The 19,815-nt window shown below is 38.2% G+C and overlaps 1 protein-coding gene across 2 annotated transcripts in view; it reads left to right on the forward strand.

Annotated features, from left to right (window-relative positions):
• The window catches only part of LOC118193431 (thyrotropin-releasing hormone receptor-like), a 380,180-nt gene that overhangs the window by 327,685 nt on the left and 32,680 nt on the right, over nt 1–19,815 (forward strand). The window lies entirely within an intron of this gene.

Here is a 19,815-nt window from a genome sequence, read left to right on the forward strand (position 1 = left end):
TAAAACAATATTTTTGCTTCCTTAACGGAAGTATTTAAGTAAAGAAAGTATTGGAATCGTGAAAAAATTAGGGAATTATATTTCAAGGAAAATATCCATTTCAACCGCTTTCCAAGTAACGTGAAGAATGTTTCTGCCTGATATCTCTAAGTACAGACAGAGTAAAGGACTTTGTTTGCCAAAAAGGATTGTAAAATGGATTTAAAATTATTTCGGAAGAGATTTTTCTTGATGTATCTACGTATGTATATATATCTTGCATAATTCAAGAACGAGTAGCTGTAGATGTTTGAAACTTTGTAAATGGGACTGCTATAACATGTAGTTGTGCACCTCCCTTTTTCTTTGCAATCGGCTGCACACATACACAAGCATATATATATCTATATATTCTCCCTCTGTTACCTGGTTCGGTGAGCGTAGTTTTCTTATATGTTGGTAAATTCTATATTTTTGCTTTAAAAGTGATTGAACTTTTGCAGTTTTTATGTTCCAGTTAATGTTTTTACGCCTTTTGCTAATCTGCATGCAATTTGTGTAGAATTATCAACAATTTTAAACTCTAAGTGGCAAGTTATGCCTAACGAACCGCCATTTGTCAACATTTGAAACTCGGTAGAATAGTGAATTATATCAGTGTCTGCAGCTTCAGTGTCATTTTGCAGAGTGAGACCAAAAGTAAACTTTCAGTTTTTATGCATCGAAAAGTCTGCCTTCTTGCCCGCCGGCCGAATTGCTTGTTTTTGCTCAAAAAGTTTAATTGTAAAACTGATTGCAAAGGGCTTAAAAAGGAAAGACTCACTTAACAAAAATGGATGTAATCTCGAGCCTAAAACATAAGCTTAGTACAAATTTATGCTTAAAAATAATGTTTATTATTATTTGGAGTCTAAAATATTGAAATAAAGAGCAAATTCGTTTTTCATGCCATTCGGAAAAAAGCTGTAAATGCAAACTCTAAAGAAACCATCCAAATGCTAAGATTCTTAAGTCTTAAAAACATACATATTAATGGATAACTTGTCATATACTAGGTTGGAGTATTTAATTTATCCGTTAGTATAATTTTATATATAACGTTTTCGTAGTATGAATGGACAAATTTCATGAATTAGATCAAATTAATGGTTTCATTTAATCATATCACTATAATATTAATAATAACAGTCATAATAATGGGTACATTGCCCTGCACTAGGTTGGAGTATTTAATTTATCCGTTAATATAATTTTTATGTATAAAAGAATCTTTACATCAATGGACAAAATTTCATGAATTAGATCAAATTAATGGTTTCATTAAATAATATCACTATAATATTAATAATAACAATCATAATAATGGGTACATTGCCATGCACTAGGTTGGAGTATTTAATTTATCCGTTAATATAATTTTTATGTATAAAAGAATCTTAACATTAATGGACAAAATTTCATGAATTAGGTCGGAATAATTACTTTACTCAGTAATGTAACTATAATAAATAAAAGTATTGTTTTGTTAAGGAATAAATTAACCAATCCATGGGTTTAGAATGTAGAATAGTTAGTAAATAATGATAGTAGTAAAGATTACTTTAAGCTGTTAGTAATTTTATGTATTGCTTTTAACTTATCATAAATTCTATTCGAATGCTCGATTATGAAAAGTGTTAAAAAATTATTTGATCAGAAATGGCTCTTTAAATTAACTCAAAGAAAATAATTGAGAGTTCGTTGTACTTCGCACTATGATCGGTAAAATTTTAAAATATTGAAAAAGAATAAATGAAATTCCATTCTTTCGTGTATTTTTGACAGATCGATTACAAATTAATTATATGTGATTAATGAATTTTAAAATGGATTATATATTGATGCATTCTGTACCTTTTAATTCAAAAACGAGAGATATTCTAAAGTCATTTTGGATGAAAATTGCATTAAAGTCATATGAATAATTAAAGTTCCGCGACAAGATCCGCCATTTCCCTTGGAGCTCGTTGATCGAAGCTGAAATAGTCATTTATATTTAATTTTGTGTAAAATACATTAATGTGATCTAATTCATGCATTTAGAGATCTTAATAAGATAGGATTGAAACTGCAGAAAAAAATAGAACTTAGCTGCTCATTAAAATGAGATAAAATTAAAGGAAACCAAGAAGTGTTAATAAGTAATTAACTATTAAATACTAGATATATTTATAGCACATTTGATATTTTACTTCCTTGTACGATGTAAACCGAGAATTAGAATCATGAAAAATTCTGGGTATCATATTTCAAATAAAATATCAATTTTGACCGCTATCGAATGCCATTTGACGATGTTTTTGCATGACGTCTGTACGTAAGGACATAATAAAGAACTCCGTTTTCCCCACACGAATTACAAAAATGAATTAAAATGTATTTATAAGAGACTTTTTCGTGGTATCTGTATATACGCTCGTAAATGTGTAGGTATCTCGCATAACTCAAAAACGAGTAGTTTCAGAACGTTGAAATTTTGTATATATGCCTGCTATAACGTATAGACGTGCACTTCTTTTTCTGGTTGCAATGGGTCGCACCAAAAGTATATATGCATATATATGCCCACTCTGTTACTCGTCTCAGCGAGCTTATTATTTACACTGGTGTGCAAAAATTAAGGACAAAGTCGAAAAATTAGCATATCAGCTGAACGAAGAGGCAGAGCGAACAGAAAGACCAATGAGGAGATTAAGTAAGGTGATGTACGGTAGCACATGCGCAGATATGCAGGTAGACGTAATGGGGGAGTGCCTGAGTAATATAAAGCATGTTGTCGGTGTAAGATCAGTATTTCTGGCAAAGAGATTGCACGCCGTATAGCAGTTAAAATCACACCGAGTTGCTGCCTCAGCGAGAAATGGCGAATAATCAATCTGTTAGACGACATCTGGATGCTTTTACCCGAGGTCGAATCATTGGGAAGTTGGAGGAAGGCCGCAGTGTGACAAGTGTGGCTGCAGAGTTAGGACTTGCTCACAGCATCGTTTCACGACTTTGGAGACAATTTCAAACTACAGGAACAGCTATCCGGGGGTTTAGTAGTGGTCGTTCACGAGGAACCACACCCGCAGATGACCGATATATTGCCTTACAGGCCAAAAGAAACAGGCGGCAGACAGCGGGAGAAATCGCTAGACACAAGACACAGAAATGGCGACGATATCGCCTTTTATCGTGGCCAGAAGACTGCACGGTGGTGGTCTGTTTGCACGACGTCCTGTACGGTGTGTACCTCTAACGACTGCCCATCGGGAGAAGGCGTTCTCTGTGGTGCCGGGAACACCGGAATTGGAGAGACAATGAATGGGGACGAGTACTCTTTACAGACGAGAACAGATTCAGTCAGAGTAGCGATTCTCATCGCATACTCATCTGGAGAGAGCGGGGAAGCCGCAATCATCCCTCGAACATCGTTGAAAGGGACAGGTATGGAGGTGGCGGTGTTCTCGTTTGGGGAGGCATCATGCTTGGTAGTCGTACAGACCTTCACATCTTCGACGAAGGTTCAGTCAACGGGACCCGTTACTGTAACGAGATTCTTCTTCCATATGTGCGTCTTTTTAGAGGCGCTATGGGTCCGCAGTTCCTTTTCATGGACGACAATGCACCATGTCATCGCACAGTAGCTGCCGAACAGTCGAAAAATTAGCATATCAGCTGAGAGTGATGATATTGAACGTACGGATCGATCTCCGGATCTCAATCCCATCGAGCATGTATGGGATTTTCTAGGCAGACGCTTGGCAGCTCGTACCTTACCACCAGTAACGATTCCGGAGCTTCGATTGGCGCTGCAAGACGAATGGGCAGAAATGCCTCAACAACTCACTGACACCCTCATTCTCAGCATGGGCAGACGCTGTGAAACCTGCCTAGCAGTCAGGGAAGATCATATCCCCTATTGAAGACCGGATGTTTCTTGCTGGACACCCATCACAGGGATGTTTCGGCCTTCAGTCGCATTGCGCTCCATGCTACTTTTTCAATAAAGCTTCTTTTTATCCCTCTGATTTCTCTTTTAGTAAGTGTTGCTTACATTACTCATGTCCTTACGTATTGGGGATCTTACGGTATTAAATATGTTGATTTGGAAAGCTTTTGTACAAAGTTATATTGAAAAAACCGTCTCGTCCTTAATTTTTGCACACCAGTGTATATAGCGAGCGAGCAAGGAAGGATTAGCTAGAATAGAAACAAAACTTTGCACGATTAAAAACTAACGTCATTTTCAGACTAAGTTCTCAAAGGAAAAAAATTCAATGTAAACTCAAAAGAAAAACATTTTCAGAACATACAGTTTTGCAGATCTGTTTGATTAAAAATTACACTTCAAAGTGTTGAATAAAATCCTCTGCATTGTTGCCTAAGTTTTGTTGATTAGTGGTGGAAAAAGTGGCTAAATCCTTTATTTTTTTTTAAATATTATTCATAGATATAAACTTTTAATTAAGAATAGTAAATTATCTCAGTTTCTACAAAGTTAACGACTTTTTTCCGAGTGGGACCAAGAGGAGACTTTCAGTTTTGTGTACCGAAACATTTGGCTTCTTGCCTGCTGGCCGAATTGCTTGTTTTTGCATAGAAACTCTAATTTTAATTGCAAAAAAAAAAAATGTTTCTTTTAATTCTTTTAACTGTATTTCGTGTTTTATGTTTTTCTACATCTTTCAATTTTTAATGAAGATATTTTAATGTTTTATCTATTTCTTCCTCGCCGTGAAGTGCAAACTGAATTAATTGAACGAGAAATCAGTCTCTAATGAAATTCGATAAAATAAATTTAAATGAAATGCAGCAAAAAGTGCGTATAATTTAATATTCCGCACAAGGAAATCCGCATAACATTTTTTTTTTACTTTGAATGTAGCACTCTTAAATGCGCAGATCAAAAGAATAACATTTAAAATCTTAGTTTTGCAAAATTGAGATTAGCATTTTATGATTAAGAAGAAAATCAAGATCAGTTTCAATGTAATTGCTATCATTAAAATGTATCTATTTGATTGAAATTCATTTGACACAGAATATTTAAAATTCAAATTTTCGCACTTCAATGAAATCTATTCTGGTATTTCTTTAGTTATATTTTTGCACTTATTTTATATACTTCCTCATTCTTAATTTAGTAAATAAAAATTTCGTTAATAACTTTGTAGAGACAATAGGTATTTTTGAAGCAGGAGAAGTGAAAAATGAGAAATGCCCTCGCCGGGACGCGAATCACGGACCTCTCAAATACGCGTCGAGCGTGCTCACCACTACACCACGAAGGCAGGCTAAACAGGCGGGAGAAATAGCTTATAACGTTTAATCTAAAGATTGTTTTGCTAGCAAATAATTTCTCAATTTCTTTAGCTGTCTATAATGGTGGTCCATTTTTGGTGTTCTTTCCATTCGTTTTTTAGTATTTTTCCACGCATTTTTTTTGGTGTTTTTCCATTGGTTTTTTAGTATTTTTCCTATGTGTTATTTCGCGTTTTTTCCATTGGTTTTTAGTATTTTTTCCATGCATGTTTTGGTGATTCTTCCATTGGTTTTTTAGTATTTTTTCCATGCGTTTTTGGTGTTTTTTCCATTGGTTTTTTAGTATTTTGTCCTGCGGTATTTGGTGTCTTTTCCATTGGTTTTATAGTATTTTGTCCTGCGGTATTTGGTGTCTTTTCCATTGGTTTTTTAGTATTTTGTCCTGAGGTATTTGGTGTCTTTTCCATTGGTTTTTTAGTATTTTGTCCTGCGGTATTTGGTGTCTTTTCCATTGGTTTTTTAGTATTTTGTCCTGCGGTATTTGGTGTCTTTTCCATTGATTTTTTAGTATGTTTTTCATGCGTTATTTGCTGTTTTCTAGTATTTTTTCCAATTGTTGTTTGGTATTTTTTCCATGCGTTTTTTAGTACTTTTTCCACTGGTTCTTTGGTGTTTTTTTCCATAGTTTTTTAGTATTTTTTCTAAGCGTTCTTTGGTGTTTCTATGCACTTTTTAGCATTTTTTCCATGCTTTTTTAGTATTTTTTCCATGAGTTTTTGGTGTTTTTTCCATACGTAATAAATAAGTTCAATTATGTCAACATAAAATTGCTTGTATATGCTTCAGTAGTTATGATTTATTTCCAATTTTCAAATGCCTTACTATAGAATCCTTTGTTTTACTTCAGAATTTCTATGCTTTGTCACTTTTTAAAAGAGAAAGATTGATTATACATTCTTTGTTTTCTAATTTTACTGCATGAAAGCTATGTTGTTTTCAATATTTACCGAGCGTTTTTCTTTTTCGGCATAAGGCTGTACTTTCGATTAATTAGTACCCACTTCTGGTGTCTGATGTCAGAAATGATTTATGTTTCTGTACTCTTTCCCTTCCTTGATTCAATTAAGTTTTCTCCTTACATAAATTTATTTATATAAATTGCTCGTCGAGAAGACAAGAACAAAAATACTTTCACTCCATAGAATTAAAAAAAAGACGTACATGTCTAACAGACTTTCTGGGGAAATAATAGAGCACTTTAAAAAACAACTTCCGAAAATGAAAAGCCTTTCGTTAGTAAATAAAACGGGTTACCAAAGTAAAGATTACTATATATGATGCAAAAAACCGCTTAATTGAAAGAAAAAACAGAAGCCATCTATTTATGAAATCTTTTCATGTATTTTTTTCTTACTGAACATTATTTTATAAAAATCGATGTACTGCATTTGTGTATTCATTGCGGCTTTACTTCTAGACAAAATATTTTCTTTATGCACGTCATTTGTTTCTCTTCTCCACATTTGGAACATAACATAATTCTTTCGGAAGTTTTATGTGGTATTTCTCCCGCCTTCTTAGCATGTCTTCGTAGTACAGTGGTCTGCACGCTCGGCGCGTATTCCAGAGTTCCGTGGTTCGATTCCCGGCAAAGGCATTGCTCAATTTCATCTCTCCTGCTTCAAAATAACGTGATATCTCTACAGTGGCGCCCGAAATAAAAGGGTGGTGGATGATGCTTCTCCACACCCAGGATTTGGCGACTGGGTCCCTTAAAAATCTCCAGTCACCATTTAAAAGGGGGGCCATGCAAGTTATTTCTCCCAACGTCTTAGCATGGCTTCCTAGTGTAGTGGTCTGCACGCTGGGCGCGTATTCCAGAGGTCCGTGGTTCGATTCCCGACCAAGACATTGCTCATTTTTCACTCCTTCTGCTTCCAAAAGGAACCTAATGTCTCTACAGTGTCGTTTTTCATCATTCATTTCATCTTGCTCATTTTTCATCTCCCCTGCTCCGAAATAACGTAATGTCTCTACAGTTTTATAGAAGTTTTGTCTTCTCCGGCATTGTGTAGGCTTTTAAGGTGGGCCATCTAACTTTTGGAGCCCACCAGCGGCCGAGCGGTAAAGTCGCTGAACACTGGTAGTTCGGTCCGAGGTTCGAATCCCGCGAACGGGCTGGCTGCATGGGCGTTTTCGTGGTTTTCCCCATGTGTAACGTGTATACTAGCCAGTTTCCCTTAGAAAGTCCTCCACGAAGGCATCCCTCCTCTTAGGCAGATAGCTCTCGAGGCTTTGCCATAATTACACACACACACTAACTTTTGGAATTTGAATCGGAAATAAGAAACGCTGATGAATATTTTTTCAAAATTATGATTTTATTAGAAAGATTCGACATTTTCATTTAAGAATGAAACACAACATCATTCGAATGACTGCCACTGCTGGCTTGACAGTACCGCATCCGATCAACCCAAACTTTCAGTACGTTTTCGAATATTTGGGCTCTAGTCGCACGAATGGCATTTTCGATTTCACGTTTCAAGGCAACAATCGTCTCTAGGTGGTTAGTGCAACACTTATCGATGAAGGTTCCCTCCAAAAAAACTTCCAACGCGGTCAAAGTGGTTTTTGATCCGGCGGAATCATTGGGCCATTTTTCTTCGAAAATGAGCAAGGAGCCGCCGTTACCGTGCCATGCCGAACGAATTTTTGTTTTCAAAAATTGAAGACGATGATGACATGGCTGACATTTGGTTTCAACAAGACGTAGCCACTCGCCACACAGCCAACATAACATTCGATCTTTTGCGCACTGTTTTTGGAGATCGAATCATCAGCCGAAGTGCTGATGTCAATCGGCCGCCTAGGAGCTGTAATTTCACCCTGTTGGAATTCTTCTTTTTTGTGTGAGGAACCCTTAAGGATAAGTGTTACGCTAACCACCCAGAGAAGATTGTTGCCTTGAACACGAAATCGAAGTTGCCTTTCGCGCAACTGAAGCCCAGATAATCGAAAATGTACTGAAAACTTGGGTTGATCGGATGTGGTCAAGCCAGCCGTGGCTGTTATGTGAATGATGTTGTGTTCCATTCTTAAATGAAAAAGTCCAATCTCTCTCATTATAAGGATCTTAAGTTTTACTAACGTTTATTTTATTTTAAATCTTTACTATCACTTCTTATTTTCTACTTCCGGCCAGAATTAAAAGCTTTAACTTATTTATGCAAATTTGTCTGGCGAACGCCAAGTACTTAAGTTGTGGCTTTTTGCCAAGCAAGAGAGAGGAAGGAGTTAGTCGAAGCAGGCCGCTTGCCTTAGAAGTTTTACTCGGTTGCTGGTTGCCTTCCAGGCCAGAGGTTTAATCCTCTTGATAATTTTAAACGTATCGTAGTGTTAACAGTTCTCTGTACTACATACGGCTTCCTGTTAATATACGGCCAATCTTCCACGTAGGCCCTTGTTTATTATTCCAAAGTTAAGTTAGAGTTTAGTTAATATTTTTATATTCTTACGTTCAGACCACAAGTAGTTGGTCTCTGTATTCCGAAGTACGGAAATCATTGTAAAGAGTGAAAAATAAAGGGTTTCGTATACCTTTCCTGTGTATCTTGTCTACTTCCTACATTTATTGAACATAGCTTTAGTAAGCTCCCTGTTCCGAGTCAGGTTTGTGAATATTCCCAAAGAAAGTAAGGCGGAACATTGAACCTGATATCATAAACTCAAACTTTTGAAAAACAATATTCATTAAATTTTTATAGGCGATTCAAATTCCAAAAGTTACATATGCCCACCCTTCATTTCTAAGTTATATAAGACTTGCAACGCTTGCAACCCACTCATTGGTATAATGTTCTACCCATAAAATTATTCCTCATTAAGATATTAGTTCGAGCGAAGAAACAGTTCAGCCGCTATTATCGAATTAGCTGACACACGAGAGAGTGTGAGTAATTTAATTGGTGGACTGTCATCTGATGATAAAATCAGAATCAGAAAACATTAGAAATTGATATAAAAACCGAGGAAAATATCTTTAATGGTAAATTTGATCTTCCGTTGCTGGTCCTTTAACCCTTTCCCGCACGCTACCTTTTAAAGTCGGAGTTTTGATTAAAAAAAAAAAGGTAGGCAGTCTAATTATACCTAGATGAGTACACAAGTAACATTTTGTGAAGATAGCGCTTATCGTTTAATTCTGTAAGTGTGCGCAACGTGGGCACAGTAATTGAATAGAGCTCCAAAACAAGTGCTGCAACGAGCATTGTTGAACACGGTCTGGACACACCTAGGGTTCGCTGTTTAATTCTAGGCAAGATTTAAAGGTAAAAATTTAAAACTAATATAAAATAATGAAATTAGCATACAGCCAAAAAATAACATAGCAATTTCTTTTCCAACAATTTCTTTTATACCCTTAAAAAACTCTGAAAGATTTCTTTGCAAAATGAGGGTCTTAAAAAAACTAAACATGGCTAAAATATATGGATTGGTTTCTATTGAGCTGCCATCTACTATAAATAAAGAAGGTTCAGAGTAACCTATAGTAACTTATAAATCCTTTTTCATTCAATTTTTCTGTGAGTACAGAAGGAAATGTTTAGGTGTGTTTAGACCGGACACACTGTGCCGCAAAGGGTTAATACTGAGAGGCAGTCCAATGAGCTATAAAGTGCTAGTGGCAGTTTGGCATAATTTGAGTTGAAAAATTGAAATATGGAAAAAAATGGCTTGTCATTTCAGAGAAAGTCCGATTTTGTGTCAAAATATCTATATTAGAACAATGAATATATATATGAATATTTATATGAATCTAATACATATCCTAAGTCGCCTTTCGAGACATGAAAAACGCGAGTTGAATTTCGTCAATCGACCCAGTAGAACCGGAGATATAGAACCTTTTTTATATTTTTATTTATTTATTAGTCCAAAGGGACTTGAGTCCCGAAGGACTATTGCTTTCGTTTTGGCATTTTGCGTCGGACTCATAAATGTCGGTTCACTTTTCAAACTGTTGCCACAAAATGTTAGAGTCCTGCATTATATTTGAAGAAATTAAATAATGAAAAATCTGCATAAATGTATGTATATTTCTCGTATTGTGATAAAACAACGGTACATAGAACAATCGAATTTTGAATAACGTAATCCTCCAACGAATATGAGCATGTGGAAGACCAAATTTGAAATTTGGAATTTGTTTTATGATCGATTTCCTATTTTTTAAAACTTTGACAAATTTTTGATTAACAAACTCAAGGATTTCAAAGCGAGCAATGGCAACGTTGTGCAGAAAAAACATTTATATCTCCAGCGCGTGAGTCTCTGTATCGGAAATTCTAAAGATAGGCTCGTTTTAAAACTATTTTGCGATATTGCTGTTGCACTGGATCTTATGGTTTAAGTGCGAAGAACATGATATGTAATAAAGAAAGGTAACACACAAAATGTTAAAAAACGCCCCTTTGGACGTAATTTAAAATCTGAAACATTTCAGATTTTGTTTTTTTTTTATTTATTTTTTCGTGCAGTGTACCAACATTTATATTTGGCTTGGCTCTTCTCGCGTTTGCATTAACCTGTAAGCCTGAAAAATTAATCAAGTAAATTACTCTGCATTAATTTTTCCTTGGTGTTGGGATTACGATTTCCGTAAGCGTATTTTCTAATGAATCTGTCACTGATATCCTTAAGGTGCAGCTTAAAAAGGAAAGCAGTTATTAATATTATCGTATTAAATCATGCAAATAACAAAATAAGAAATGGAAAACATTCATCAGAGTGTTCGTAAGTCCCTTGTTTTGGTGTCTAACGTAAGTTTTCAATTAAAAGAATTATTCCTTTTCAAGTTTCATTTATCATTGGTTTAAATTAATGCTGTAAATAGGAAAAAACGCGTTGCATTGTACACAGACAATTACTTTCATCCAGTATTATTATATATAAACATATTAAATGCAAGAATGACGAAAAAGGTGAACAAACCGTGCTACGTCTTTAACTAACCGTAAAAAAGAATAATCTTACTTTTGTCTTTTAATTCCACTTGGAAAAGCTTTAAATGATGTTTTTTTCGAGAGATTCTTGTATTTGCATTTTATCATTAGTAATCCGGAGGGATTTCAATAATTTGTTTCTTTCCTTTTTCAAAGCAGCAAAACAGTTTTTCTTACGGAGATGAAAGTTGGAGTTGAAGAATTAATGATTTCCTTACTGTTTCCCTTCCAATGCAATAAATTAGTTAAAAGAACGTCACCGTTGAGCTTTTCACATTTCTGACGTGTGAAAAGAGAAGTGTACTATTTATATGTATAAAAACAGAGGATTTGACATGTGGAAAAAGAGTGAGATCCAATTTAGTAATTTATTTCGTTATTTAAATCTGAATGAAGTAAGTTTCCTTCTTTTGCCGATTAAAAGTATGTAAATAAAATTTACCGTATTTACTTGCGTATTTTCTTTTTTAGCGCAAGGTTGAAAAATGTTTTAAGTATTCACATAATTTCCTCTTCTTCAAGGAATCTGATAGCGAGTTACATTAACTTCAAAATATATTCGTAGATGTGTAGTGATTGTTTTCGTGTTACTAATTGATTTTCCCGTGCATTTTGGGTGCTGTGCTTTTATTGATGAAGAAGTAACAGTGAAAAGCTTCCAGAAACGGGTATATCGGGTATAAAACGGGTATAAAAATCTAATGATCATGTTGGTTCATGCACGCGGGATGATAGGCCACACGGTGGCGAAGAGAATTACAGTGGTACCCATAAAATAATTGGTTAATTTGAACAAATGTCCTACAACTTTTGATTTGTTATGTTTTTATCGCAACTGCGTCCTTCGAAAATTAAATTATTCGAATAATTTTTCCCTCTCGAATGTCTTAAGATAAATTCTGTAAAAGAAAGGGAAAGAATACATGAATAATATTGTACTCTTTACGTAGAAATTTGGAGTGCACAGGAAATATAAAATATTTACACGAATGATGATTCTCTTATGTTTCTTCAAAAATTAAATTATTCGAATAATTTTCCCTCTCGAATTTCTTAAGTTAAATTATATAAAAGAAAGGGGAAGAATACGCGAATAATCTTGTACTCTTTACATGGAAATTTGGAATGCACAGGAAATATAAAATATTTACACGAATGATGATTGTCTTATGTTTCTAAGAATATAGTGTGTCACACAATTTCTAGGGCTGGCTACGTAAATACCATTTATCAGCAACCTCTATTTGTGTCATCAAAAGATATTACTTTTCCATCAATGCACACATTTCTGTGGGCTAAGATGTCCGTTTTAGTTCGTTTAGGGCAAGGGAGATAGAAAGAATACTCAAAACTCATCATTCTTTTAAATATTAATTTGTATTATCTATCAGTCACTAAGACAGGTGACAGGTGACAGCAGGGCCGGACGGCTTACAATGACTACTCGGCTGCTGTCCGGACCCTGCAACTATCTGTAGCTGAAACTTTAAATAGACATAAATATAGTAGTTTACAAATAGACCTGATCGTGTAATCGCACAATGCGTCAATGTACATAATGCAACACACTAAGATACTGTAAACTCAAAGATAGACACAATACACCAATACACATAATTGTGGCACACTAATACGCTATACACCAGTATTCTATACACTAATATACTAGACACCAGTATACTATACAATAATTCACTAATATACTATACACTAAAAGATAGACACAATACACCAGTGCGCACAAATGCGACACACTAGTATACATTGACACTAATACATAAGTACCATGTACACAAAAATACACATAGGTAAGATAATACAATTATTCTATTACACTACTGTAACATACACGTGGATACAATACACTGAGATAGGTAGAAACTTACGCTAAGTTACAATATATAAAAAAGTTAAGTATTAATACACATAGATACTGCGTAAATTCTATATATTTTAAAATACACTTTTGTGTAAATATTAATAATACACAGTACTACTACAGGTGTTACTCTGTATGTTCTTAGATCTTGAAACATGACAACATGATGCTAGAATATATTTATAGACACAATAAACCAATGACACGATGCGTCAATATACATAAATGTTTCACAATAATATACTATACACTAAAAGATAGATGCAATACACCAATGCGCATAGATGCGACACACTAATATACTATACACGTATATACTAAACACTAATACACGATACACTAAAATATAGGCACAATACACCAATGCACATTAATGCGATACACTAATGTACTTTACACTGATATACATTGACACTGATACGTAAGTACCATGTACACAAAAATACACGTGACTTAGATTATACAACTATTCAATTATACTATTGTAACATACACGTGGATACAATACACTGATAATACGTGAATACAGTACACGTAAATAAGATTAAACAATTATACTATACTACTGTTACATACACGTGAATGCAATCCACTGAAATATGCAGGCATATACGCATATGAGAACACTAAATACTACGTGGATTCGACATATTATGAAGTGCACATTAATGTGAATATTTAATACATGCCTACTACAGGGGCTGAGCCTCTTAAAAACTTGACAACATGATATTAGAAATTTACACTTTGGCTGGTAGATGTACATAAGAAACAGGCGGACATAAACTGTAAGAGAATTCTAGACTGCACTATACACTTGTCTATGCATTATTCTCTTGGTGCGTGTACGATGGGTACAGTGCATGCTGAGGTACGTTGTTAATGCGTCTGTGGCACGCTGAGCATATATGCTAGCGAGGTACTCACTTTGCCACGTATGTTACAGAAACTGGCATGTGCGGCACCTATGCAGGGCTGCAGAGCTCCTGCCCCAGTACTTCTAAGTGATCCATGATCTTTTTGATTTTGTCCATAAGTCGTGGTTGTTTCAGCACGAATCTTTTAAAGGCGGCCACATTATTCGACGGGAGTTTAACGTGCCATTGTGTGGTGAGTTGACACTCCGTCAGGTAGTGGTCGGGGGACCCGATTTTTCCGCAGACACATAGGTCTGTGGAGGATATATTTCTCTCTGCGAAGTAGGTCGGAAACGGCCCATGTCCTGTGATGAATCTTGTTAAGAAGGGCGCAGATATGAGTCGTTCCGTGTCCACTTTTCGTATGAATTCGAAAGTTCGCCGACTCTGTGGTGACGTGTTCCATTCCTGCTGCCACTGCGACAGAGCTGACTGCCAAGTCTGCCGATTGAGAAGTGACTTTGGTAAAGGTGGGTCTATTTGCACCGCATCCCGGTCCTGTGCTGCCTCTTTTGCCAGGGTATCTGCGCGTTCGTTGCCCTGGGCACCAACGTGCGCTTTTACCCAAGAGATTTCAATTTTTTGGACCGGACTCGTATTTCTTAGTGTCTCCTGAATTTGGGACACGAGTGGGGAGGTGTGGCGTGGGTCGTTGATGGCGTATAGTACCGATTGGCTATCAGTATAGATTGTAAAATCTTCTGCTGTGGTAGTTTGTGCCCATTCTATTGCTTTCAGCAAAGCAAGGGCTTCCGCCTGGAAGACCGAATTGTGCGGAGACATATGGCACTTCTAGGTTTGCACTTCAGTGCCATTATGGAAAACTGTATATGCGCTGCCGACTGCATTGTCCATCTTCGACCCATCCGTGTAAATCATGAAGCCCGGGCCCTCTATGGATGGTGGTAATTCAGGGGCGAAGTGAGTCACAACACCTTTCCCGTAATCTGAAGGGTGCGTTTTAAGTTTTGAACTTTTAAACTCGAAGTCTGCAGGGTCATAGCTGAACTCCCCAAATCGTGCTTTTCTATGCAGTTGGGAAAACATTGTAATTGCGGCTTCCTGCTGTGCTTTTATTGGTAACGGGATTAGTCCCGCCAGAACTGCTGCGGCTGCTGTCGACGTTGTTCGATATGCCTTTGTAATCGCCAGTACGAAAGGTCTTTGGGAACTTTGAAGAATTTTTTGTTTCCTGCAGGTCATGGGGTTTGCCCAGATTGCCGCCCCGTAGATCATGATCTTTTCTGCTACTGCAGAGTATAGGATCTTTAGAATATGGGGACGCAGTCCCCATTTGGAGCCTTGCATTATCCTTAGATTCAAGGCTATTTTTAATGCTTTTGTTCTTTGCGATCTTAAATGGGGGATCCAGGTAAAGCCTTAATCTAGTATGATACCTAGGAGCTTCATCTCTTTAACTCTTTTAATCCTGTGACCTGCCATCGTAATTGTCGGGTTTCTTTGTAAGGTCTGGCCCGGTTTATGGTAGATGATATATTTAGATTTTGAATGCGAGATGTTAAGCTTCTTAGCCTTGCAAAGGTTTGTCATGACTTCCTTGCAGTGCATGCAAAAGAACATGTCAATGACTTCCTTGCAGTTTTGTTCAAGGATGACGCGGCTTTTCCCACTGACCACGAAAGTGGCATCATCTGCGAAGGCTGCGACTGTTGTGTGAGCCGGCCATTCTGCTTTTAGAATCGAGTTAAATGTTAAGTTCCACAGGTCTGGACCTGCGCATGATCCCTGTGGGCAGCCTCTTTGCTGTGGCCTGGTAATTATTCCACTATTGTGAACCGCGATGAAGGTGCGGTTACTGAGATAACTTTTAAAAATCTGTAGGATGTTATTTGGGATGTTAGCTGCATGTAAAGCTTCTAGGATTGCCGGCCACCACAGGGAGTCAAATGCACTTTGCAGATCCAGACTGAGGACTGCCACATGCTGTTGTTCTTTGCGCAGTCGCTTGACTTCCTCGCAGACGTGCTCCAGGACATTAAGCGTAGAGCGATGCTCCCGAAAGCCATATTGTGCATCTGAGAGAACACCGTTTTTTGCTATATGATGCTTCAGCCTGAGAACGAGAAGCTTCTCGAAGAGCTTTCCCAGGACTGGCAGAAGGCAAATTGGTCTAAAGGACGAAGGATCATTGGGGTCCTTGCCTTCTTTCGTAAAGAGGACCACTTGGCCCGTTTTAAAATGTGTTGGAAAGTGCTTAAAACTTAGAAGTTTGTTGAAGTAAGCCACTAGCAGTCTTGGACAGGCTTTGTAGGTTGCCCTCAAGATCCGGTAGTCTATAGAGTCCGGCCCTAGTGCCTTTTTGACCGGGAGAGTTCGTATAACAGTTGTGACCTCCTTAACTGTAAATGGGGGATCATCTGGGACTGTCGTGGACAGGCTGTATGCCTCATGTTCAGAAGAAACATCATTCCCATCATGTGGGAATACTGCGTCAAGGATGCGTTGAAGTGTGGTGGCCATGAAGCCTTGTGACCCTATGTGTGAACCAGCATACGTGCGATGTAATGGTGGTATGAATACTTTGCTGGAGGCTATCTTGTGTAGTACGCCGAAAACTTCAGTGTGCTGTGTGCAGAAGTTCCTCCAGCTATCGAGCTTTGCCTTCAGAATGTCCTTCTTGTACTGAGCCTGCGCTCTTTTGTATTCTACGCTGAGTTGTTGTCTACGGTCCGGGTCCCGTTCTTTTTTCAACCTTCTGCGCATCGCCCGCGTGCGGCTTCGCTTGGTCTGTAGCTCCTTTGTCCACCAGCTGGCAGCTTTAAGAATTTTGGGAGATTTGATTCTCATCGTACCGTCGCATGTTTGCTGTATTAACTGCACCAGGTTACATGTGATGCGATCTGCGTCTTGTGCCGTGGAACAATTGTTCAGTTCATCTCCTTGCTGTTCCAGGACCAGTCTCATTTCTCGGGTGAATTTCTTTAAGTTATGTGCCGAGGTTCTATATCGTTTAAGTGATAATCGGGAATGGGGATGCATGAGGCTGAAAGTGATGTATCGATGGTCTGAGTTTGTGGGCGTATCCTGCACCTCCCAGTTCTGGATTTTTGTAGCCAACTCTACTGTGGACAGCGTGAGATCTGGCCATCCCTGTCCAGTAGTTGTCTCGAAAGTGGGGAGGCATCCTTGGGTGTTGTTTAGAATTAGGTCATGACTCGCTATAAAGTCCTCAACAAGTCTACCACGTGGATCAGTAAATGAGTAGCCCCACACTTCAGAGTGGGAGTTAAAGTCTCCGACTAAAAGGTGGTTGCTGGAGGGATAGTCTCGGAGTGTTGTCTGCAGCTGGTCAAGATATTCTGCGGCTTCCGCTGTGGGTGGGATGTAGGTATTCGTAATCAGGAGACTTAGTCCCACTGCATCAATTGCTATGGTAACTTGGTCTCTTGACAGTGAGATACTCGTAAGTGACCATTTGTTACGGCAGCAGACTATGGCAGCTCTTGACCCTTCTCTTTCCGGGTTCTCGAAAATGGTCCAGGATAAGGGGAATTCTGCCACCCTTCCTGCTTGGATGTATGGTTCTTGTATGAGCAGAAGGTCAGCCTCTGTTTCCATTGCATAGTGGACTAATTGGGCGGTAGCTGCCCGAGCTCTCTGGAGGTTCACCTGTATGATCTTAACCTCTTCTTGCGCATCTAGGAGAGAGTTAATGTCCTGTCTTTCGGTACTATTACTTTGTTGTGACATTCGGTAAGGTTACAACGTTGGGTGACGATGGAGGGAAAATGAGACAGATTAGAGAGTATGCTTTTGGTGTCACCATTATGCAGTATAGGTACACTTGGTATTCAATTGGTGACTGAGGTACCGTAATCTGCCGGCCCTTGATCTTAAGCACTTGCAAGTGAAAGGATGGGCAGTTAGGGGCATATGCGGCATGCACAGTGTCGAAGTCTTTCCCCGAGTGCTGGTTGGCAATTAGACAGTTTACACAGCTCGGGCTATCAGCCATGCATTTTTTGACATCGTGGTTTCCACCACAATATGCACAATGATACCTAAATTTACAGTCTCTTGCCGAATGTTCGAAGTCCTGGCAGATGAAGCATCTGCGTGCCCCTGTAAACTCTGTCACACGATGTTCCCTCCATCCCTGGAACGAAACTCTTTGATCCATCAACGTTTTAAAGGCTGTCGGTGAACAGTCTAAAATCCATTTAGCCGCCTTGTTCCTCCGATCGCTGATCCTGAAAGAGACCTTGAAATCATCTTTACTGATAGTAAAGGTCCTAGAGACAAGGTCTGCTACCTCCTCCGCCGGGGTACCATTTGGAATATTATCTATCGCGCACTTTGGGGACCTTTTATGTGGAATCCTCGTGCTGATCTTATCTTTGATGTTAACATTCTGTGCCAGGGCATGGTGTAACTTTGCCACATCCTCCTTCGAGTGACAGCGCACTGCAACTCCTCCTTTGCTGAGCTTCTGTATTCCTTTCAGTGACACCCCCATATCCATTAAGGGCGCATGCCTTTCCAGTTCCATTTGCAGGTCTGGTGCATCTTCGTCTTTCGTAGGAAAAATAAGAAGCGTGGGTAAATCCTTAATTTTCGGTCTTAAGTTCCGCTGCAGTGTCTCTGCATATGAGCGTCTCTTTGCCGTGCCACCTAGATGTGTGTCCTCAGACTGAATCCTTCCTTGAATGACACTTTCGTGAAGCACTGTCGAGCCCGTCACTTTAGCGTGCAAGCCTTCACAGCACTGATATGCATAATTTAGTCGCTTGTGGGCATCTGTAAGCGTGTCCGTGTGCTTCGTCCCTAAGAAGTGCTCCATGTACTGTGGCGAGGGTGAGGACCCTATGGGGTTAAACTCTGTAGTGGTACCAACTTCCATGGTTGGCAATTGGGGGTATTCATTCGGGCCTTTGTGGGCCAAATGCCTGAGGACTTCTAGGATCTCAAGCATGCGCTCTCGCAAATCTTTAGGCAGTAAGTGCCGATTTCGCCGTTCTATAGTGCTTACACTGATAGCTTCCTTAATTAGGGCATCTATTTTTTCGGCATAGCTGAGAGAATCACTGTCGTAGAGGTTCTGCGTGTTTAATACTGCTGCACAAATCGAGGTGCCTCCGTCATTCATGGTGGAAGTTCCGTGGACACTGGACTGTTGCACAGATAGAACACTACAAGCCCTGAATGCTGATTAAAAACACAAGAGTTCACTTGAACTATGAGATTCAACTAGACATTGAAGCTTCACTAAAACGCAGATGCTAAACACTGAGCACTGTAAACTGATGCTATAAACACTAGAATTCACTAGTAAAATGCTAAAACGTTGGGAAATCAGACGTTGGGTATTTCTCTGTAGTCTCTTTAAAAACACAAAAATTCACTTGAACGTCGAGATTCCACTAGACACTGAAGCTTCACTAAAGCGCTGAAGCTAAACACTGGTCACTACAGACTGAAGCTAAAAACACTAAAATTCACTGACAAAGCACTTAAACATTGGGAAAATGAGCGTTGGGTGTATCTCTGTATACTCATAAAAACAGAAAAATTCATTTGGACTCTGGGATTCCACTAAACACTGATGCTTCACTAAACACTGATCTCTACACACTGATGCTATACTCACTGATACTATGAACACTAACTTACACTGTGAAAGCACTGAAGCGTTGGCAGAACACTAACACACTGTAAAAACACTGAGGAATCACTGATGGTACTGAAGATAATACTAAATTGACACTGAAAACTACACAGTCAGTGCTGG

The sequence above is a fragment of the Stegodyphus dumicola genome, chromosome 2 (genome assembly GCF_044657685.1).
Source record: "Stegodyphus dumicola isolate Sdum_Otavi_A_Nest chromosome 2, ASM4465768v1".
Taxonomy (NCBI): Eukaryota; Metazoa; Arthropoda; class Arachnida; order Araneae; family Eresidae; genus Stegodyphus; species Stegodyphus dumicola.